Source organism: Anguilla rostrata, chromosome 11 (assembly GCF_018555375.3).
Source record: "Anguilla rostrata isolate EN2019 chromosome 11, ASM1855537v3, whole genome shotgun sequence".
Lineage (NCBI taxonomy): Eukaryota > Metazoa > Chordata > Actinopteri > Anguilliformes > Anguillidae > Anguilla > Anguilla rostrata.
This window is the reverse complement of record NC_057943.1, coordinates 17,831,247-17,852,954: the sequence shown is the minus strand read 5'-3', so window position 1 is coordinate 17,852,954 and position 21,708 is coordinate 17,831,247. Positions and strand designations below refer to the sequence as shown.

The 21,708-nt window shown below is 38.5% G+C and overlaps 1 long non-coding RNA gene across 2 annotated transcripts in view; it reads left to right on the top strand.

Moving 5' to 3' along the window:
- Window positions 1-7,205: 7,205 nt before the first annotated feature.
- Window positions 7,206-21,708, top strand: part of LOC135234161 (uncharacterized) — a 66,209-nt gene continuing 51,706 nt past the window's right edge. For both annotated transcript variants that reach the window (XR_010324025.1, XR_010324024.1), the window contains exons 1-2: window positions 7,206-7,405; window positions 13,287-13,343. This is a non-coding gene — a long non-coding RNA (uncharacterized LOC135234161). The remainder of the gene's footprint in view (window positions 7,406-13,286; window positions 13,344-21,708) is intronic.

The window sequence follows — 21,708 nt, the reverse complement described above, 5'->3', positions numbered from 1 at the left end:
ATCCCACCTGTTTCATACCTCACCCACACATGTACTGGACAAAAGTGAACGTTACATGAATTAAACTGAATATAAGAAGACCTTTACAATGAAATGAAATGGCATTTCAACGGGATATCTATACCAAGTAAAATAAACACCAAATTGTAGCTGTCAGTTAAATATGCATGCACGATTACCTCTGCATTAGAAATCACCCTAGGAAAGGCACACAAAGTCTGGTTCTGATGCCATGGTAATTTACAGTCCTGAACATTAAAATGTTCGTCTGCGTGAGGTAATGGTGCGTAATTTAATCATCCCTCAAAATAGGTTGTTCTTTAGATTCCTCTCTTGGCATTCACCGCGTGCCTTAATTGTATGGACATTAAATCAAGGTCCGCTGTGAACACGCAGAGCGGTAACCCTATGTGACACTCCTCCCCCACCTATGGAAATGAGCACCCTAAGGCACGAGCTGTCAAGCAGGACAAGAGTTGACCGGGAACAGAGCTCACAGTTAGGGCTTCCCTGACTCTTATCAATTTAAGTTACGCTGATTTCATAATGGACCCACGACGCCGACGCAATCCCAATACAATCGGGGTCAATGAGCAATTACCAGTAAAATAGCCAAAATTAATATAACATATAGACAAACCAAATGTAAATATTTCCTAGAATCAATAAATCCACACCAACATGCATTTATGTCCCTAAATTTAGGCTAATACATGCACAGACATATATTTAATATTTGCCTATAAGCCAGTTTCGCCTCTGTACGGCCAAAATACACAAATAATATTGAGCATATACAATGCATGAGTCATCGTTTTCCGAACACAGTGAAGTAATAACGGTTCTACGAAATCAGTGAAAACCAGCCCAGAAAAATCCACAGGAACACCTCCTAAAAAGAGAGACGATTCATTATTGCTTAAGCAGTTAAGCTTTGCAGTGCTGCTGCTCTATGGAGGCGTGAGATTTAGGGTTCCAAAGTAGTCTACCCTTGCATCTGTCGCGTTCGATAATTTCCCTCGTTCAAAACGGCTGTTTACAGTCTCCTGTCTTTGTCCTCCATGAAAATGGCACAGGATCGCGCCCTAAAAACAGAGTTTATCTTCCAAAAATAAAATAACACCAGCCATAATTACTATATACCAATACTATATCTGATTAGAAATGTACCCACTCCATACGAACGAGAATGTCTCCAGTAGTAGAGCTCTGCTACAGCTGCCCCTCTCGTCCATTGCAAACGCCCTCCTGAGGCTCGTCAGAGATGCACGTTTGCTCTCTTTTTGTGTCGTTTTGTTTGTAGGCTATATAACGGTATAACTCGAACGAAAAGCAGGCAGTCGATCTCTCGTTATCTTCAGCTATTTCACACACTTTCTTTTCCCCCGAAATGACGGAGCGGAATAACAGTGGACCTAGTATTTTTCTCGTCTTCTGCCAAAATTACGTTGCTTTCATCGACAGACCTCCAGAAACATCCTCTGTGCGCACCGTGTTCTTTTCCTTCTACTCTCACTCCGCCGACTTCTATAAGGACTGGGACGTGTCCCTTTCGATTTATCCCTTTTTTATCTTGATCGTCCTAGGCAGCAGGTTTTTGGTCCAGCCCTGGGTTTTTTTCAGCTCCTCTGATCCAGTCTAGCGGATTAGAGCTCCTTCTTCGCATCCCCGACACTCGCAGCCCTTCTGCTGATTGGGTTCAGCACAAGAGGATTACATTGGGACATAATGACGTCATGGCCCGGGCCCAAGTTCTCCCCCATTAACCAAATCCTCATCAGCAAGATGTCCTTGAAACCATAGGATCTGACATTCTGCTGAACGTTGTTTATTATTGCTAAATATTATATACCTTTGGCTCTCAGACTCACAGAAAATCGCATAGAAGATCGGTATCGAAAAAAAAACATGGATATTTCATTCAGTCAACGTAGGCAGTTTCGTAGGCTGCAGATTCAACAAATTAACCAAATCAATAAATATATTCCACTTTTGTGAACTATAACACTGTTCATATACTAAATGTATTAAGATGCAATTTATATAGTAGCAATAGACAACTCCCGATTCTATATTGATGGAGTTAGGTTTTAGACAAGGAATTTGCTATTGTTTATGGGAAATGCATTGTATTTACGTTGACCTTTCAAATAAGATGCTGATATAAACTGTTCTGATGAATTTGATACATCCAAATGTAACATCTGAGTATTTATAGCTTACTTACACGACTAGCAATAAAGCTCTGAAGCAACTGTCAGCGAATATCTTACAATAATAAATTTTTGTTTTAAAAGGCGGCAAGTGACCTCTACTTGTCTGCCATAATCATGTATAAATCCTCTTTGCCACAAGGGAGTTTAAATTTACTTTCTTTTCTCAAATAAAGGAATTTGCTTTTAGGAACATGAATATAGGCTACGATTTTAATGTCCACAACATTTTAAAACACCTTATTTGGAAAGTGATTATTCACGTGTATGCAAACGATTTCTGTCGTAGTGCTTATGCAAAATCTTGGACGCCATGACTTCTTGGCTGATATATATCGTTTTTAAGGAGGCGTTCCCATTTCCAGTATATATTATAGCAATATTATCTGTGTTCATGTTTTGGTTGTTAACGATGGACGTAAAATCATATTATAAGTAATTTAATTGTAAAACATGTACATTTTACAATCGACTTGAATGCAAGGATACAGGCCCCAACATATCAATTAAAATATCATTTTAAATCTAAATGCAAGTAATGCTTCATTTTATATAACAGTCTAATTTATTTTATAAAAATCAAACTAATAACATTACGGTAAAGTCTGTAATTTCCTAAAAATTGTTTTGACTGAAATATATTATGTTGTAGCCTATGTAGTATTTGGCGTTCTGTGTTGTGTATATTTCATGTCATCAATTATAAGGGTGATGTATTCTTTACGCCTTTCTTTAGTGCATTTCGCTGTCCATGGTATTGAAAACAATGATTATTTTCTGTTATTCCCAATTGTTAATTTAAAACATTAAATACGCCTAGGTTGTATCACCTTTAATAGTTCCTGCACCCCATACTGCGCGCGCGCGAACACGCGCACACTCGCACACACTCACTGACATCCACCTCAGTAGACACATATCTGTATAGGTCCAAACTCGGCTAAGATTACTTCAGGATCTCTGGCGAACCCTTATCAGGACGTGGAGCCGACACAATTAAACTTCGTTTCAATACCTTCCCATTGCTTTTCTCAGAATGGTGTGTGTCAAATGATCATTTGATGACTTCTGACTAATCTTATGCACACGCGTTGGTATTTTATGATCAGATCTAAAGAACGATGAAGAACTGAATGACTTTGAATAGTATTGTTGCAAAATGCTGTTTTGTGTAATTTAAGCTATAAACCGTCAAGAATCGTGAACTCGTATAAACACACACACACACACACACACACACACAGCCATAGGGTATCGAATAATTTCAATAAATGCATCCCGTTCTGAACAATTTATTTCTCCACAAAATACAGGCGCATGTAGAATGTGTAACGATCTCGTTTGCATATAGGACTAATAGCAATAAATGGATTTGCTGACGTTAATTTAATGTTATATAATATAAAACAATATTATCCTTCTTTCTAACAATACGCATCATATAAATTTTAAAGTATATTGCACTAAAGAAAATTCCCAAGTACCATATCGATTGGTGTCCCGGAAGAAAATGTCTCTTGATTTTCAAATGGCCTTCCCCCCCCCCCCCCCCAAACCTACCACCCGCTGTTGATTGAACAAAGCGATGAATTGTAGGCTACAGCAGGCTGAAATGTTTGAATACAGAATTGCGTTTATTTTTATTTTTTCCTTCAAATCGAGGTTCACGAATGGCTTCTTTGTCTGATATAGCATTTGTTATATGGGCTGTTAAGTTTTTTATGATAACTGAAATGCAGACTATAACGTTATCTGACAAGAAGCGCGCAAAAGCGTTTCACATTAAATGAGTGGCTAAATTTACGGTCGTTCTAACAATAAGATGTTTTTAAACAGTTGTTTTAAATCTCATATTATGTAGCGTCTCTCAACAAGACTATTCAATGCGTCCCCTTAAAGGCACAAACTAAAATATTTAAATTAGAAATATGATCTGAAAACTAGAACACCATTTCCTGAGGTGAAGGAATTACGTGCATTTTATACAAGAAACCCTGAAAGAGAAACTACTCGTTTTCTTACACACATGGTACTTTGATGATTTCTTCCCCCACCCATCGTGGCTCCTGGACGGTCTTCCTTTGATACGGAAACGCAGTAACATTATCGCCATCAATAAAATACCACTGTGGTATTTTATAATGTATAAAGAAAGTCACATGTCGTAAAAAATGCTAAGAGAGGGAGCACAAAACGTAGATCGAGTTTACTCTCTTCTCTGTTGCTTGGTTGAGCGGCCTCCACAACTTAAACTGAATGAAGGAGGAGCTGTCCCGTTGCATTACAATGACATTCAGCCCTATTCATTCAGTTTCTGTCTAACGGTCTTTGGGTAGCAAATCCACCCCATCAGGGGGTCGTAGCCCTCTCATTACGCCCCCAATCCCAACACGCAGTCACTACAATAGCCTCAACAATGAGGGGGTAGAGTTAGCTTCAGTTATGCAAGGTTCAGATTCGAATTCTGTGGTTTAGCAGGAAAATGTGTGCGTATATTTAAGTTATGATGTGCTTAAGTGTTTTGTCCTTTCGCCCTGTAACAATGGCTTGGGATTGAGATGAAAATGAGAGGGGAAGAATATTGTACTTTCATTGATGCATTACTCTTCCGTGTTAACGATTATAATGCAAGTGTACAGCGGAGAGTGCGGTTTGTGGGTGTCCCTGTTTTGTAATTGAGCGTGTTTGCAACCTTGACTCCGTTCAATTAGAAAGAGTGGGCCCAAGTCTCTACCACAGTGGTATTCCAACTTTTTTCGTATTTTTACGTATTAATTAGTTTTCCTAGGAATACGCTTAATCACGGTGCATGTTCTTTCAAACGATTGTAGTGGTGAGGTGGTCTTTCAGACGACCCCACATTTCATTTTATGTGGGCGGAGGTGCACGGCTGTGGCCGACCTTCCATATCAGACCAATAACTCAAATTCTCGCGGGCTTACATTACACTGATATCTCCTTTGGAGGCCATACTATGTACGGGACGCACGCGCTTATTAATGCCGAACATTCTGCAGTTGTTTAGACCTCATTCTGTCTGCGCCAATCTTGCTACGCCACCTCCACTAAAGTTTGAGGAGTTCCCATCTTGAAATTCTAAAAAGGTCTGGTGTTGGGAGAATTTTTTTTTTTACACTTTGTATTGAAGTTATGACGCGTGAGCATTCTCTCCCAATAATCATAATGAAATGGCTGAATGAAGCATGGAATTGTATTTTTTCTTATTATAAACGTTCTAATACTGCATTAAAAATAGTTTATATAGGCCTGTATGTATGTCATGTATGTAGCCTATATCATGTATGTCTCCGATATATACACTCTGGTAAACGCATACAATTTGCCCGTTGCGAATTCAGAGGTAAGGGAACGCTTTGCATTACCTCATTTCAAAAACACTTCATTTGAAATGTTGTATCACGTGTTAGTAGCACGAGAATTGGGACGAGATTCCTCAAATATGTGTTTGAAATAAATTATAGATTGTATTCTTCTGTTTCTATAAAATCATGCCGTAGCAATGCGCATACTGCAGTATTGGAGGGCGGGGTGCAAGGGTAGTGGTGGGTGGATGGGAGATTGTGGTAAATTAAACCTCACTGTCTTGCTACAACTGCCTTATAATTCCTGTGGTTTACAATAGGAGTTACACTTGCGACAAGGATGTCGCCATTTACATATATGGAAACTTGTATACATGATATATTCGCACTTATTATAAATGGTGGATACGGTCAGAACTTATTGGCACGCGTGCCACTTTATTAAGACACACATATGGAAAGTATACATATCCTATATCCTATACACATCTTATACATACGGTTGTTATACCACGGCTAATAACCAATCAGATTGCGAGATTTTCCCTACCGGTTTTATATTATTATTGTTGTTATTATTATTATTATTATTAGTATTATTACTGTTGTTGTTGTTGATGGTGATCATGACCTTGATGATGACGATAGCTATCGCTAATTATATAATAACTTAATTACTGGGTAATAGGTTAGGTTACTTGTTTTATTTCTAACGCTGGGTGACATTTTAGAAAAGAGGAAAAAGGCAGAAAGGAAATGCCAATACCACGTTTAAACTGTTATGAAGGTTACTTGATCCCCGAGTGGTTGTTTCCCAGGGAAATCATACCGATTTCTGAACTGATGTTGAAGGCCTAGATAGGCGCAGCTGGGTGCTTCACTCATGGGACTATTCAACCAGAGAGGGAAAAGGTCAGCTCTGTGCCCTACTGGGTAGGGTCCGCCTCAAAACCAATACACTATACACGGTCACGTTAAACTGTCGTTAATGTTGTGGTGTGTTATACTACAAGCGTACTCTTTTGCTACGTGTGTACATATGTAAATCTTATGTTTGTGTGTGTGCGCGCGCGCGCACTCTGCAGTGCTAGCAACAAAGATTACCGCGCCTGATTTCTTTTTCATTGTTATGATACAACAGTCCAAGAATTTCCGAAACCTGTTCTGTTTGCTTCGTTGGAATGACATTTCATGTCTTAAACACTTTGATAAAGTTGCACGAATTTTGAAAATATATTTACGGTCAACTCAAAGATAATAATTCCCTTTCCCCTGTGAAAACAATACATACCTAAAATGCTGTTTCTCGTCTGTTTTTTATGTACTTATTTGGAGAGGCATATAGAGGGGTATAATTTTGCAAACATCTCCTAAGAGCCGAACTAGAAGGGCCCTCAAGTATTGTATACGGAAATAAAGAGAAACACCTTCACAAAGGAATCTATTGTTCGCTACGAACAATTCGAGGGGCCTGGTAAGCTGTCTTCCACAATCACGATGGTGGGCGATGATTTGAATGCAAGGGGCCCACACTTTCACATCTGAACAAAAAACAAAATGGTAATCAGTGAGTGAATAAACACTTGGTCAAACCCGCGCGCAGGCACTAACCGGGCTTCTCACCCCATAGGCACCTCACACCCCCCTCTCCTAAAAAAGAAAAAAAGAAAGAAAAAAACTCCAGCTGACTCACGCGGACAATCGACATTCCACTAGAAAAAAGTTTTATCGTCAAAGTTAAAGTTAGTGGTGATTATCCGTGTAACCTGCATGTACTTGCTGTGGTATTTGTCATTGTGTTTTTAAAAGGAGTTCTGACATTTTTTCAGATCTTTGGAATAATAATGGAATAAGACGATGAAACCACAGGTACGTTTGTTTTAGTTCGTTTCAATGAAACATTGATTATTACAAAGCTAGTTTGCCGCCACCTAAATTTATTTATCTAACGGTAGGATAGTGGAGTTATAAAATAAAGACAGGCTTCCAAACTGTAGACCTAAAACTCTGGATTTAAGATTATACTAACGTTAAATACATTCGAATTGATACTGCCTGATCAATGTTGAGTGACTGTAACCAAAAATGTCAACTATTGATTTGTAGCTGTACCCTGCTGTTCATATGGTCCAGATAACTTATCGATTTAGGGCATAGTGCTGCCCCACGTCCTGTTAAATGAGGACGTTACAAATTATTTTCATACAAATCATTTTCATACGGCGAATTGTCTTTTAGCTGCAGTTGCAGGCGTTTGATGATGATGATTATTATTATTGTTGTTGTTATTTATTTATTTATTGTTTTCTTGTTCCTTTTGCACTTGTTTTGGCCATTGTATAGTTAAAAACAAATTTTGTTTAGGTCTAGTAACATACAAGTGTTTCGATTTTCAAAGCTCATAATCATGCATAATCATTGCGTAAAATATCATAATTATGCATTCACACATTCCTCACAATTTAAACATGAACCTAATATGATGAAAGCCAGTAACAGCGTAAGTACGTATCAGTTAGTATTCATACATATTACATTCCACCTCATTGCAAATATAAAAATCTTGTGTAAAATTCGTTTTAGTTGTGTAACTGGGTGAGATGGAACTTACCAATGATCTGTGTTTGTGTGTGTGTGTGTGTGTACTTGCACCCAAATGTGCACTACCATGCTTCAAGGTGCCTTCATCTGCTCACAAAGCCTCTGTTCAACCAGAATGCACCAACTGTCTTGTTCACTCAAATTAGATTTTCAATCTGGCAACCCAGTCAAAGGTACACTGGTCCCTAGCAATGTGGTCGTAGACATCGTTCAGCTTCATTATTACAAATGGTGCTTGTGTGGAAAAAGGCTTAAATGAAGTATGTGAGGAAATGTTATGTAATCAACAAACAGCTGATCACATTGCCATCTTACTTTGTTCCTATCAATTCCATAAGCAATTCTTTGGGGTGGTTGGACTGCTTGTGTGACTACTCAATCAGGCATCCACATAATAGCTTCAAATATAATGCTGGAAAGAAAACACTTTGTGTAGATATGTCCCTTGCTTTGAATGGAATAATGAAATAAATAATTGTGTTAATGTACACACAATTAACAGGGATGGGGTAAATATATCTCATCAATTAACAGGGATTCAGAAACATTAAAGGATTAATTTTGAGTTCGGAACAGAAGAATTGTTTTAGCATGTTGATGTAGATATTAGAGCAGGGGCAGGACTTGTGTGTGTGTGTGTTAAATCTTTGATGCAGTTGCACAAAGTTTGTTAAGTACATTTACCCAAAGAGGAATTTACATTGCCAATGGCTTGCTAATATCAACCAGTGCAAAACTGGTTTTGCCTGCTCTGCATGCAGTTTTTTATATGTGCTAGGCATGTATTTTATCCAAACATATGTTTACACTAGCCTGTATTGTGAAAGCATTAGATAACACTCTCTTTGGGGGTAAATGTGCCTTACTAACCTATTTCAACAGTTAGTGTTAATGCTAGGTCTACAGCACTGCCTCACACATGTCAGGATCAATTTGTATTGATCAATTTGCAACATGGCTGCACTAAAACACAGGGGTAGAAGTGTGTCTAGGACATAACTCTGTGTGTGTGTGTGTGTGTGTGTGTGTGAGAGAGAGTGCCTACGTGCGTATGCATGCTGTGTTTGTTTGTGTATGTGGGTGGGTGTGTGCGCACATGCTGTGTTTGCATGTGTACATTTTTGTGTATGTGTCTTTGTATGTATGTGTGCATGTGCATGTGCATGAGTGCAAAAATCTGTAAGCTCAGGTCAGTTTTGACTCAGTCTGGTTCTTATGACTTCGTGAAATTAAATGTTTTATTTGGGCAGTTCCTTGGTTTATATTTGTGGCTTACATTAGACCTTTCACAAGAGGTAAATTGATATACTATGAGGCTTCAGATGACTTCAACTGAAATGAATCTCACAGCTTTTTTTTAACCGTCTCACAAACCAATCCCTCTATCTTGAATCCAATATTAGAGGTCTTCTGTTAAATCTGTTTTGTAACAATGGAAATGATAACCATTTAAATTAAATGATTGATGAGCATTGATGTTGAAATTACTGAGGGAGCTCTGCTGAACCTTCACTGTAAACATAATCATAAATTACAGTGTGAATAATTATTCTGAGTGTGTTCTGATGTATGCCTGACTCTTAGTAATGGCTGGACTGTGTGTATTCTTCAATTCGCTGGCAATGCACTGTGATGGTGACAATCATTTGCGTCTTTCTGAAATATGAATGTTCTGGAGATACAGTAGTACAGCAAAAACAGCCAGGATAGGGAAATGCAATACAGTACTCAAAACTGTAATTGTCTAAATAAATATAGTTTTTTAAAAGATGTTGCTTTCTGTAAAGAAAAACATAGCTAAATGCATTCTAATGCTGCAGGACTTGTAAAACAAGAGAGAATTAATAGGAGCAGAAAAAACAGTGGCTAGGCATAGAAAAGCAAGGTAATTCTGTATCCAGTTGGAAAAAAAATACATTTGTCTTCTCTGCGAAGCTGTGTGCTCCTTTGGATGGCTAATTACCTTTAAGGGACTCCCATTTTACTTACAAGTGAAGAACACTCATTCTGATTTCTGTAGATTTCCAAGCAGTGTCAGCTCATTAGAAAAAGAACAATGCAGTCCCAATGAATAATTTATCAGGAGCCCTTTTCCTCTGTTAAACATACCTTTTTAATGCCAAGGTTTGTGTCAGGAAGAAGATGATACAAGCACATACACAAAGCGGGCCATATTTTTAGATCCAGCCCTGCTATAAGGGTAACAAAGACGGCAGGTGATAAGGTTCACATCGACTACTTTACAAGAACCATTTAGTCACAGCCACATGCAAACATAAAAACATGGACATATATGTGAACACACAAACCAACATGCACACACATACACATACACACGCATGTGTACGCATGAGTGCACACACATACGTGCATGCACATGCACACACACACACACACACACACGTGATTGCAGCCTTTCTGTGCAGAGACTATTGGTCTCCTCTGTTTAAAGCAGACTATGGTTCCGAAGCAGAAGATGCTCTCTGCCTCTCCTCCATGCATTTCATTATGAGAGCTTCCATCTTTACAGCACAGTTAGCGGTGTTTGCGAGTTAACGCAGCAATTAACCCTGGGCCCTGCCAAGCGTCATTAGGAGAGCTTGAATGACCGGAGAATTAACCTGCGGTGCGGAGAAAAGAGAGGAGGGTCACATCCCTGAAACAAGGGAGTGATCCATCTTGAACCGCCTCATTATTCACCAGGTCTGTTATGTTATGGAGAAACAGATTGCAGAGGGGCACACAAAGCAGTGTGGTGCTTGTTCTGCTGTCCCCGTTGACCTTTGGGGTTCCCTGGATTAGTCGGCGGTGGGCATTCCAAAAAGCCAAACAGTTTTTTTTACTTGACGTGAAGATATATAAAGATTTATTCTCTGTAAACCCTGCAGTAGGATCAGTCTTTGATACAATGCACTGGGAACACAAATGAACCTCTTCATGGAGTCTTTTCTGTCTCATGGGCTACTGATGCATTGCATTGTTTGCTGCATTTATCTGCTTAGCTGATGCCCTTGTCTATTGAAACTTGGTTTCTGCATTTTCTGGGTTTTGCTGCTGCCCACCTGATGATGCCTGCATTCAAGCAGCATCCCGTTTAGGAATTGAAGTCTCGATTCCTGGGTCCACGGATGCTGCCTCACCCCACTGTCATGATTTGTACACTATCACTGCATTTTATGCATTATATTAGCATTATATATGAACTTAAAGGTCTGGTTTTAGAATTTCTCTAAGGCTTTAGGAATGGGTTCAGACTGGTGCAGAGACTTTAGCTGTAGCAAAATATAAAAAATAAAAAATATGCAAAGTTGAGCTGGCATTCATTTTTTTTTTTAATGTGTGAGAATGACCAAAAAAGAGCCAGAAATTCCAACATAGTTGTATTCTTGGTCTCTCTGTGGCTGAAAGCCTGTACCATCCTCCCTCCTCCTCCAACCCACCCCTAATCATTGGAGGGAATATTTGCTTGCATGTGGAATGGTATCGGCTGTCTCTCTTATCACTATTAACCACAGGAAACTGAATTTTTGTCAGGATACGTATGCAAATGGTTAAATGGAGCAATCATCTGCAGCTTATCGCTTAAAGTATGTCTTAACAATGATGTTTTATGAAAACATTTTATATGCTCAGAGATAAGATTCTCAGAGTTGTAATGATTTGCATGTAAATGATTTACACAAAGGATCTGCGTTGGTTCTGTTCTTGAAAGTCAAAATGGTAGACCCATGAGTGATAACAATGTTGGATGAAAATATGAGCGCACTCCTTGCAAGATGTGGGTGATGTTGCATGGTTTCAAGTGAAAGACATTGGCATAACTAAAGGTGGTGTTTGGACTTTCTCTCTACGGGGAATCTCTTCTCTAAAACTGTTAATTTGCACATTGTTCATTGAAAATATTAAACCATTAGACCTCTTAAAGGGCATGTTTAAGAAAATGAGATATTTTTTCCTGCTCTGTACTGAATGTTTGACATTGTTCAGAAGAGAATGTTGAGAAGAGATGTGAATGTGTTTTTTTTTCTTGGTACATACTCCATCACAAAAAGTGTACAATACTTCACCAAAGCATGGTGTACAGACTGAAAAACAGTCTGTAGCTACAAGTTCACTGAAATTAAAAATTCAACTTCAAAAATGTTGCATTTTAAAGAATAACATAGCAGTTAACATTTTGATGCATTATATGTGAAAAATGATATATAAGGGGGGGTACTGGTAAAATTATTTTTAAAATATGGATTCATTTTTGGTTATCTTTTCCTTTTTGTTAGCTGATTTGGTGCTTGGCTCTTTTCACTCCCTAAATTTGAATAGGCCTATTCTGTTCAAATTTCATTTAACAGTGCTGGTGGATTTAAGCCCCTCCAGATGATTAGACAATAACTTTAATATTTTGTAACCCTTCCCACCCCCTAAACTAATTCTATAGAAACCCATTTGACTGGCTGTCATTCAGTAGCTTTGCATACAGCTGTGTTAACAGTTGGCGTGAGGTTGGCCTGTCGTGTCTGATCTAGCTGCCGAGCATCTGAGGTAATAGCATTTGAGCTCTCGGTTTGCTGACTGGCAAATTCGGGGGATGGCTTCATAACGCCAGGCTTTACTGAGCCAGAAAATTCAGTATCTAGAAGCGGTGTGAAAGGTTACCGTTCAAAATCAACCTGCAAGATCCAGGAAGAGAGGAGGAACATGCAGGGAGCTATCATTCTGGCAAAAGGAGAAAATCTCTCCCTGCACCATGAAATTTCATCTTAGCCAAGCCATTAACGGCCCTGTGATTCTTTATATTTATTTATTTATTTATTTGTATTTAGTGAAATTAAAAAGAATAAAGGAACAGTTTCAAGCTTCATTTATTCTTGTCAAAAAGAAAAAAAAAACTACATGGAAATAGTCATGTTCTACAAACATTTACAGTCAACAACTCCAGAATCAATTCAGCGGAATTGTCTAAACATGTGATTATCCATTAGTAGCTCTATTAATATATCACCAGTCACCCAACAGCATGCATTTATTTATTTATTTATTATTTTTTAAATGACAAATGATAAAATAACAGTGCTGTTCAAAATGTATTATTTGTAAACATCTGTTCAAATCTATTGGCAAAGTGTTTACTTCTGACTCTCATTCCTCTCAGATGGATAGCAGAGACAGATGGTGTGGGAGAGAAGATGAAGACTGAAAATTCAGAGAGGTAAAGCCTAGCCTCCACGTTCTGTTACACTTGATGGCTAATTTCGGAAATGAAATAAAATAACACATTTAAGGCATTATTTATTTAGTCACAATCTGCACCACCAGCAAAATAGATTGTGAAGATTATTGTCTACTGTAATTTTGCCTCAGATTTGTGGGTGACTTTCATTTTTTAAATTTTGATTTATAAGTGATTTCCTTCAGACATACTTCAGTAATGATCATGCTTTACTACAGAAAGCATCCAAAGAATTTGATTCATCACAAGAAACCAATGGAAAAGAAAATGTTTTCACAGGTTTGACAAAAGTAACAGTTCTGTTGACTGAAATTAAGCTTAAGGTGATGCGTTTCACTTCATTTTCATTACATTGCCAGTGTGCTGAAATGACTCACCAAAGCATGCAGATGACAAAACCTCTCACATGCTGGAACAGAGTAAAGACTAGTCTAAAATTACCTTCTGAACAAATTTACTGTCTAAATGGAAGAGTAAGGAATGCTACATTGTGTTTGCCTACCTCATTTGCCATTCACAGCGTCACAGTGTATGAGTTGCCTCAGTTAGAGGATCCATGCCACTCATTTCATTGTGCTGAGGTCCATCAATTCCTTTCCTCTCAAGTGAACCTCATTTTTCATTTCCGTATACAAAGAAAAAATTTAGCTATTCTTTTTAAAGCCTATCTTCAGGATGCAGAAGGGACCACTGAGTCATGTTTCATAAGATGTTGTTAGGTGCACTGGGTACTAGTTAGTATTATTGCTCTTACCTCAGCTACAATGTTGTTGCTGCTGAAAGGAAAACCGCAGATATTAAATGGTGATCCCCACTTGCCATATGCATACTCAGTGTAGTTAATAAAATACGCACTGGCCTCAGACATTGAGTTGGAACCTAAAGTCCTGTGCTTTTGTCCTGGGTGGGGCCTTTCGGTTCTGTTTTTACCTTTTGCAATATGATAATACCTGGAAGGGAGAAATATACAAAACTGTAAGAGCACAGTTGTATAACTGCATTTCTGAAAGTTCAGTGTCTTGAACATCCAGAAATCACCCTGGATGAGGGATTTGGATAATAATACAAATTAAAATGTTGTTGATATCCTACAGCTTTAAGGCAGGTTCCAACTTTACTGTTTCACCCAATCACATGGGTGACAATATTCCTTTAGTGTATTTGGACTGAAAAATGTGATGAGGTGTCAGACATGTAAAACTGTTTCAGTTTCTTAATACATTTATTTGATTCCATAAAAGCAGTCAAGAAGATCACCCTATGAACGTCTCCCTGAAATCAATTAAACTCACCCTCGCCAAATATTCAAATACAGATAGAATCAGGTCACAGATTTCCTGGGTCTCAAAGTGTAGTGATAAATATTATTATTTTTTTAGACATAAATTTAACATAGCTTTGCTTGGAACCCAGAACTGTACAGGATAGATTAAACGTTTTTGATCTCAGAAGAGGTTAGAATTTTATTATACCTGTGCTTGCTTTGGTCTTTGGCAAATGCTCCTGAGATGGCTGAAATACTTCTACGGACTCCCATAAGGAGATTAGAAATGATTGGTTTTATTGACTGGCACTTGGGTGTTTATCAGGCCACTGAAAGAGGGCTCTTTTGTCTAACCTTTATTACTGCAGCCGACTGCGAGCGGCAGAGAGAGGGCAGCTCCAGATATGAATTTGATTTGACAATAAAGTGCCAATTATGTACATACAGGGCTCCCACTCTCCTTTTGATATTTGTAATTAAAAAAAAAAGAAAATAGCAGCCTGGCTTTGCATGGGAAAAAATCAGTTGCGATAACAGAGAAGCTGGTTATTTGATTTTATTTGTGCTGCGCGGCTCGGTTGTGAAAGAACGGCACGGTGTAATTGTGAACAGTTCACCCTTCTTCCCTTTCAGGGAACTGTGAGGGAGGAAAGGGGGCATCCCTTTAATTGTTCTGAACACGGCCAGTTCCGTTTCCTTTTGAGCCATCTGATTGGAGCTATTTTTTTGCAGATGATGCACCAAGCAGTCATATTGCAGGGTTTTCCAGAGTGCCTCCATGTCTTTTCCGTCTTGTTTCTGTCAAGTACCATTAGACCTGAGCATGACACTCAGCCAGATTGTGGATCATTTCTGTGCTGATGAAAGTGTGTGAAAATGCAGTTTAGTCATACCCTCGAAGTTCAGCTTTGGCTGCCGTGTTTGCAGTGCCATGGCAGTGTTTAACACAGTCAATGAAATGTTGTAATGCCTGGCCACTCTCACCCCTAAAACCACCATCATTGTCCACCAAATACATTAACAGCCTGCCATGACTTGCACTCTCTCTTTTTTTCTCTGGTTGTTTGTTTTTTCATTCCTCTTTAAATAAAAATGCCAGAAGCCGCACCAAGCCAGGAGAGACTCGAGCTGTGATGTTGTGGTTATAAAGTTGAAGACCGGGCTGCCGGAGGAGGTGATATTTGGCAAGATCGGTTCATAAATAGATTTTTTTCCTCTGTGAAGGTGCTAAATTATTCCAGGCTATTATACCCAATTAATGCCTCCTTGCAGTGTTTTATTGTGCTATAAACTGGTATTGCCTGTGGTTCAGTAACCAAACACAATGAGTCACAATGCAGGCTGCTGCACAAGCTGGCGGTAGATCAGGGGGAGAGAGAATTGGCCACAGCCCACAGGAGCAGGCCCTTTCTAAATCAGTTAGTTTTGGAGTAGATCCTAGTTGGATCTTTAAAAGTGTCCATTATAGGCTTGTTAAAGCGTCAGCAGAGGGGGTAGTATGAACCTAACTTTTTTCCTTTGGTCTCTCTCTCTCTCTCTCTCTCTCTCTCTCTCTCTCTTTCTCACTCACACACACACACACACACATACACACACACATACACATATTCTTGCACTTTACACACTCATTTGCCCCACTCTCTATCTTGCAGTAGTGCTGTTCTTTATTTAGCTTGATGGTGTGGGTCTGTGTGTGTGTTGGTGACAATTTGGGTTTCATTCAGTTTAATCCTTAGTTGTGCATTGTATTCTGCTGCCTGCCTGAGATCACTGAATTTTCCTCAGACAAAATTGTGTAAGGTTGAGGAAGGAGACGTGTTGCTGTCGGATGAGCACTGTTTGCAAGTATCTCATTCGTCCCAACAGAACTCAAAACGAACTTCTGCTGAATAGTGAGCTTCAGTATAGCAGAGTCCAAGGTTCAGCATTCAGACAGGTTTTAATCCCAGTATTCCACTTGTACTGTGCCTCGAGGCATATGATTACATCTCCCAAGTACCTTGAAATGTAAAAAAAAGATTCTGAAATGGACTATAGGACTTGCATCTTTGGATAAGCAAATGGACTGAAACAAATCCAATGGTATTGTTGTTCATTGCTTCAGCTCATCCTTAGTCACTAGCTTTCCTCTGATCTCCATGTCTACTTATGGGTGCCGACTCCTGAGATGCAAGTTAATGGTTTCCCTCATTACCGATTTCTTGTCAGGAAGGCGCTGTGAGGAGACGGTCCTGTCTCCCTGGAAACCTCTCCCAGGATCCTCTGCATCTAAGATATCTGCAGTTTTATGTGCAGAGTGAAGACTCAATGCATTGGTCTGGGGGTGATGGGGAAGCGGTCAGTTGATTCTTCAAGGATTGTGAACCGAATGAAGCTTTCTTTGAACTTTAATGACCAGGAGAACCCCCTCCAGCCTGGTCGCTCCTCTCTGTGGCACCGCTAATGTAGGAAAACAATTTTTTAGCATGACTGGACCAATCTATTCAGGGGGCTTTGCTTATTGTGGTGGGCTGCATCATCTCAGCCATGCATTACCGCCTGGCTTGATGAAGCACGACCCGTAATGTGAGGCACTCTGACCCTCAGAATGAGGGATCCTGCTCCCAGCGCCCGCCCCAGAGCCGAGCCACGTGCAGCACTTTCACTTTGCCCAGAAACACGCAGCCGCAGTCCCCAGCGCTATGGCTATACATACAGTACCAAAATCAATACTTCCTTTTGTGACACTCGCATCATTTCATATTTTTCCTGCTTGAAATATATGTGAATCAGAACATGGAAGTTGTGTGAAAAATAATATTGTTATTGATTATTATTATTATTTTTTAAATTATTATTATTACTGTTGTTTATTTATTTATCTTTTTTTTTTTTGAGTGAAGGATTTAGGACTCTGGCTGAAGAAGTCATTGTAGATTGAACCCGTTCAGTGGTTGCAACCACCACCAGGGGAAACAGAGCTTCCTTCTTTTAAGTCCCATATGAGCCAAGACCCATTTCCTTTGCTTAAATTGGCTTCCCACAAGAAATGTTTGCCTGTGTAATAGATTTTGATTGAAATGTATTTACAAAAATAGGCTGTTCTTCACAGGACCTGTAGAGGCGGTGATATGTCTCTCCCTTTGGGTTTTGAGTTGCAAGAACTATATCGTAAATTTGTTTGTTCTGATAAGCATGGTTTCAGTCAGAGAAGTAAATACACTCTCATAATTATCATTAGCAAGGAATACATTTCTCTAAAACATTGAACACAATGGCAGCTTCCAGGTCATATTTACTTTTCTAATGCAATAAAAAAAAATGTTTTTGGCCCTTGCATTCATATTCAAAAGGTTTAGGAAATGTATTCCCTGCATGAGCGTGCATTTACACGTGTGCTTTAAAGGAGATGCTGCGGTCACTGCAGCCTCTCTGATTCATCATGCGCTGGCGAGTCGATGTTTACACCCCGAGCATGCCCGACGCAGCCCACTTCACAATGACATGCCGCCCGCATGCACAGCCTGTCCCATCAAATCAGGCAAATCCTTGCAAAATTGTCCCACGGAAAAAAAGGTTCCCAAGTCAAATTAATTGAATCAGATCTTCTTAAAATCACAGATAGCACACGCAAACACACACACACACACACACACACACACACGCACACACCCTTGATTGTGCAGTGGCCAGAAAAAGAACCCCCACCCCCACCCCCACCTCTCTTCCCTCGCAATATTGAGGCCTTTGTGTAGGCTGAGCCTCTGGGCCAATTACAATATGTCTTGTATTGTAAACAGGCCTAAAACAAAAACTGACTTTTAATTCCATATTACTTATTTGCCTAACCTTTATAAATTTTATTGTACTTTATTATTGTGTGTGTGTGTGTTGGTGTGTGTGGTGTGTGTGTGTGTGTGTGTGTGTGTGTGTGTGTGTGTGTGTGTGTGTGTACGTGCGTGTGCACGTATGTGTGCCTGTGCGAGTGTTCTGCACATGTAATAATATCAGATACAGAGAGGGATGTCAGTTTTTTTTAATACAGTCAACATGCAGGCTATTCTAGTTTGAAAATAATAAACAGTTGTTTTAAGGTTGTCAGAAAAATGTGTTGTGCTATGGTAATTTACATTTTCTATATATAAAAGGGCTTTATGAATGTATATGTCATTGCACATGATTTTATAACGTGACAATGTTTTCTGGCTCAAACGAAGGAAAGCCTACCGTTTAAATGCAGTAAATGCTCACACGTTTGTCACTGTGTATGGATTCTGTGCACATGCCGTAATTAGTGAATGATTAAAATGCAAAATCTTCATTGGTGTGTGTTCTGCCGTTTATTTAAAAGATTGCACATTGGCAAGTTTAAAAAATGTTTACTGTCATTTTTTGTTCTCCCTTCTTTTGTTAGCCTAGTGTGCGCCCCATAAAATTTCAACAGAAAAAATATGAATAGGATAATTTCTCTGTGCACATTTTCTTTGTTTTGCTTTTGCAGTGACTGTTTCAAGCCTAAATGCATAGTTCATTTCATCTTACAACATAAAACTTCACTCTAATACAATGCTACCCTTAAAAAAACCAACCCTGCATGTGAAGAGTACACATACAGTATGAACTACAAAAATAATCCCACTTATAAAATGAGAGCGGTTAAAGGCAACCTATGCTATTTCAAGTCAAATGTTTGGTTTGACATGTGGAAATTGTAGTTCACATTTAAAAAAATCAGTGACATGAAAATCTGAAGATATAAATGACTGATTATATAAGTGACGTATCTTCTTTTCACATGTGGAAATTTTCATTCAAATGTGAAAAAGCCAGTCACATGTGTTTTAATTCACATGTGAAAGTGTGAAAGTTACATGTGAAACTGATTTTCTCATGTGAAAAGGCAAATTCCACTTGTTTTATTTTCGCTAGGGTAAATATAATAATTTAAATAATTATTCACACCATCTCATGTAGAGAATAGAACAAGGCTCACTTTACAAACACAATAAAGCTGGTTGTGCTTTGCCACAAAACAAAATTGCCTTGGAATAACAATCATAATTGCTGTAACCATAACAACAATAATAACCTTAATAATCAGTTAATTTTTCTAATAAGACGTTATAGGTAAATGTCCCCTCTCTAACCAAAATTCAGTCGCGGTCATATTGATAAAGTTGGTGCCCATTAGCAAGCTATATACTGTGGTTATTATTTAGCACATGGTTTATGTAGGGAATTCCTGCGATTTGTTCCTTGTAGAGAGGACATTTGCCTTGAATGTCAGGAGTAGTGATTCATATTTTTCGCCTTACTTATAAAAGTATTGACAATCTAGTCAATTTTGAAATAATTTAAATGAAGACATTGCAATATTATATATTTTGCATATTTAATTAATTTGTTTTGTGTTTTCATGTGAGCTACTTATTTTCTACAATGGATATAATATTAATGGTTATATAATATAATCTCACATGTTTGCATCTTTCCCCACATCAAATAAAGGATGCAACTAAGAAAATATTTCAAGGTCTCAACCAAGAAAACCAACATTTTTAAATGCTTATTACCATTTTGCATTCCGATCACTGAAGCATGTATAGCAGTCGTGCTACGTTTATTGCTGCTGGTGTATCATTATTAAGGTACATTTTCAGTTATAACAATGGTAGGATGTAAATGCCATATGTATAATCAGTGTGTTAGGCTCAGGAGGGAAAATCAGCCACTTTTATTTGTATTTTCTTTTATTTGTATCTAAGTTTTTTTTTAATTTTTTTAAAACTTTTTATAAAAACTACTTACTGCTTCTCAGACTTGGTCGCATAAGGTATTCTGGCCTGGAGTATGCATAGCATTGCCTTTTCTTTGAAATAGTATGATCCTTAATGAAATACAGCCATTCAATAAATGTTTTAAGTCACATATTACAAGTGATATATGACACCATAGAGGGTTAACTACTTTTGAGCTTCCTGTGTCAAAGAGTAGATGCTTTGAAAATTCATATCACTGCCGAACACAATACATTTTCAAAGGCTTGCTACTATTTACACTTGCTGGCATTGTAATGTCTGTGGTTTGCATTGTTTTCTATTACTGTTATTATTGTTATTATTACAGTCTGTCACTCACTTTTATTTCAACGGCACAGACAGCTTGAGTCACTGATGTGCCCAGGATGGTTTCCGAAAAGCAGATCTGGCTTACAATATAATTATACAGTCCTTGACACATCCCTGGTGATTGCATATCCTTTTGGAAAAAGGTTGTTTAAAAAAGGGTGAATCTGGAAGGCAAAGACATTTCTCTATAGAATGTGTTTAGAAAAAGTATTATTTTTAATTTAATGTATTAAATTATGAAATAATAATTATAATAATAATAATGACACTGATAATAATTATTTATTATGTCACCTGAGGTAAAAAGGTGAGTCTGTTCTATATGTTGATCAAACATGGATAGAGTGGTGGATGGCTTCAGCATGAAATTCGCACAAAGAGCCAATGAACCGAGCGATGGACTTGGTTGGCTTTACTGGGGAAGGGGCACGTAGTGTACATATTGACAATGGACAACTCCGCTGTACAGTTTCTGCGGGTGAAAATGAACTCTCCTGCTTTGTGGTTTGGTCTTCTATATGAATAACAACTGTAAGGAAGCCTTTTTTAACCTCATGTTGCTCATAGGGCCCAATGTGTATCTTCCATTTGCACGAAAAATAAGCAGAACAAAATTTTGCATTTGTGACTAAATAAAATGCAAGCACTGCAAAGAAGGAGGATTGAAGATTACCTTTCACTGTCGACTTGTCCTTTCACATCAAAGATGTGCAGTTGTGACATATGTGAGATTTCACCCGGTACAAGAAAAAAGAAAATGGCAGTTCTGTGTTCCATACCTGTACATTCTTTGTTCTATGATCAGAGGCCTCCATCATTTTTTCCCCCTGTCATGCCTAGAATAACAGACAGTCCAGCGTGGATTATTAATGGAACCTTCACTCGCTACTTTGTGAGATCGCCAATAATCTATTCTCAATCGCAGCATTTGTTGTTGCCGTTGATGTTGTTTTTGTTCTTTTCTGTTTGAGAC